This window comes from Canis lupus, chromosome 27 (genome assembly GCF_048164855.1).
Source record: "Canis lupus baileyi chromosome 27, mCanLup2.hap1, whole genome shotgun sequence".
NCBI classification, from domain to species: Eukaryota; Metazoa; Chordata; class Mammalia; order Carnivora; family Canidae; genus Canis; species Canis lupus.
In genome coordinates this window covers 15,942,528-15,945,857 of record NC_132864.1, presented here as the reverse complement: position 1 = coordinate 15,945,857, position 3,330 = coordinate 15,942,528, and positions in this window count along the sequence as shown.

Genomic DNA, 3,330 nt, shown 5'->3' with positions numbered 1-3,330 from the left:
GGCATGCCACTTTATGTTCCTGAAGCAGTTTAGGAGAGCTTCCACTGCTCCATAGCAATACTTGGAATTTTCTGTTTCGTCCAGCCAGTCTTGTGGGTGTGTAGTGACATCTCTTTGTAGCTATACAATCTGTATTTTTCTGAATACTGATGACACTGAACACCCTCAGAGATGTTTGCTTGACTCATCCTTTACCTTTTGATGCCAGTAGAATAAGCTTTCATTCCCACCCATCCATCCAGACTGCTCTGCTCCAGGATACCAATGGATATGTCTCTGTTGTCAAATCAAATGATCAAAACTCAGTCCTCACCGTGGACCTATTGGCAGCACTTAAAAGATGATCAGTATGTTCTGACTTACCTTTTAAAATAATCACTCTGCCTGCTGGGTGGAAAATAGGCTGTTGGGAGAGCCAGGGTGGAAGCAGAGAGACCAGTTAGAGACTTTTGTGGTTGGCGAAGAGAAGAGGGAGTTGATGTTGGCTGGCAGTGTGCTGGACAGTGGGGGGTTGGGGGCAGTGGAGATAAGAGGTCACAGCCTGGGTATGTGTTGAAAGTAGAGCCAAGAGAATTTGCTGTTGGGACTGAGTCTGTAGTGTAACGCTCTTCTAGAAACACTTTCCTTTCTTGGTTTTCAGGACAACACTCTCTTGGTGATACCATACCAGCCACTCCTTCTCCCACTTCTTTCCTGAGCCCTCAATCTTATCAACACTTACACGTGAAACACCCTGGAGCTACATCCTCACCCAGCCCTCAGATCTGTTCCTTTCTCTAGCTGCTCACTCTGCTCCCTAGGCAGTGTCAACCGATCCCGTGGCTTGGATATCATCTCCAGACTGGCAACTCTCAAATAGACATCTGTGGCTGACTTCTCTCCTGAATTCCAGACTCAGTCAACTTGCTGCCTAGCCAGCATGCCCACATAGGTGTTTAACAGGCATCTCAAACTAACCATGTCCAACGCCTGCTCTTTCCACACTCATCTGCACCTCAGTAAATGGTAGTTCTGTCCTTGCAGTTGCTCAGGGCAGAGCCACTGGAGTCATCCTTCTTTGCCGCCTTTCTCTCACACTCTACATCTGCTCTGTCAGCAAACCCTTTGAGCTCTACCTCACAGTGTACCCAGAATCTAGCTTCTTCTCACCACTACCACTTCAGCCACCCTCCTGAATGCTTCCAACATCTCCCACTTGACAGATCACAAGGTCTCTAAGGATTCTCTATTTATGCAAGGGCCCATCGCCCTACCCCTGCCTGTTCATTGATCATGTAGCAGATGGAGTGATCCTTCAGTACTTCTCAGCTCTGGTCACTCCTTTGCTAAAGCCCTCCCGTGTTTCCCATCTCCACTGAAATAGAAACATAATTCCTTTACGATCCTTACCAAGTGTTCATGTGACCTGTCTCCACTCACAGCCCTCAACTGCTACACACGATGCCCACTCTGTCCAGATGATGCTGACCTCTTGGCTGTTCTTCAGACATTGCCAAGCATGTTCCCGTGTCAGGACTTTTCCACTTAGACTTCCCTCTCCCTGGTCTGCTCTTCCTCTTCTCTGACCATGGCCTTCAAATAGCACTCCACCCTAACATCACTCTTGTTCCCCTTTCTTGCTCCATTCTGTTCCATCACACACATATTACAACCTGGCACATCATACAGTTATCTTTTTGTTTCTGCCAGGTTTGTGATTTTTTTTTTAACTTTCATGGGATCAGAGGCTTTGTCTTATTTTCTACCATGTCCCTACTACTAGTTCAATAGTTCATAGGTAAGGACTCAATAGTGGTGGAATGAATGAATGCATCAATGAGTGAGTGAATGAGACAAGGTGACATGTGTCAGCTTCATAGTCAAATTAGACTCTGTAAAAAGGCATCAAGGTTGGGCAGTAAGCCTCAAATGTGCAAATTGACCTCTCCTGAGCCATTTGCACGTTCAGGATTAAAGGTACAGTCAGAAGAGGGAGGAAACTAGAATCTTGACTTAGGACCCAAACAGCAGCGTTGCTTTCAATGCCACCATGGTCTTGAGAGGGGCTCTAAGGAAGAGAATAAAGCCCTTACCAGTCTTACCCGTAACTGGACCCGAGGCAGTGATTGCCACATCAATCAAATCTTACTCCTCCTCACCCCCCAGAGATTTTCAATTTAGTAGGGGAAGTAGAAACATGTTTGCAAATGCCCATGTGTGTGATAGGCCAGAATGCCATTGGTATGAAGGAAATTCAGTATTACGACTAGGTAGTGATAGATCTTACCATTGCTGAACAACGTAGAATTCATACAATCTGACATCCATAGACACAGGTGACTTTAGATCTTCTCAGTGTTTATGTGGGCACCCGCTGTAAGCCAAGCAGTGCACCTGATACGAGCACAGGCATTACCTAACTTAATCTCTCAACCCACTATGTGAGGGGCGTCCTTCGCGTGGCCATCTTACTGAAGCAGAAACCTAGGCCCAAGGAAGTGAAGTTGGATGTCTAAGACCAATGAGCCAGAAAGTAACGCCTGGGATTTAGAGACAGGGAATATGAAAGCCCCCTCAATCAGAAGAAAGGTGACTTTCTTCTTTTAAATAAGGTTGTTTGCTCTCAGAAAATCCTTCTGGCTGGATTTTTTAGGCTATCAGAACACAAGACTCCAAGCTTACACAGCATTCACGCTCTTAGCATCATCCAAGGAGAAGAAAAGAGCTCTCACAGTGTTTAGGAAAGGTAGCCGATTGTTTTCTCTTACGCTTTAATTGTTTTGTAAAACACTACTAGACATTGACATTGGTCATAAAAACAGCTAACGTGACAATAAAGATGATTAAAAATTGTATCTGTTTTGGAAAAAATTGTGAATAAAACCAAGTGTTTCATATATATATATATATATATATATATATATATATATATATACACATTGTTACATAAAAATGTAAATTCTGCAATAGAGTTCCCCTGAATAGCTGGGGGATCTAATGTACTGGCATCATTTTGTTGCAACAGTTTTATAAAGAGATTCCTGTCTGTAGGCTTCCCTTAAACCATGACACATCAGTTACCTCAAAGTTGGGATCCATTGTCATTTTTCCAAAGCATAGGATTAATTGGTAGCCTTTGCTTTATTTGGCATCTTTGTTTGCATTTCCATAGTTTCCTGATGACCTACCTTACCTGGGGAAGTAAAGGAGGGCTTTAGGTGGATAAGCATGAGGGAGAGCCTTCTCTCCCGTCCCCTGGCACTGACACTGTGCCTTTTTTTATTTCCCTTTTTCATGGGAAACTGTTTGCACTCACACCTAGTTCGTGATTAGTAGGTGACCGAAAATGCA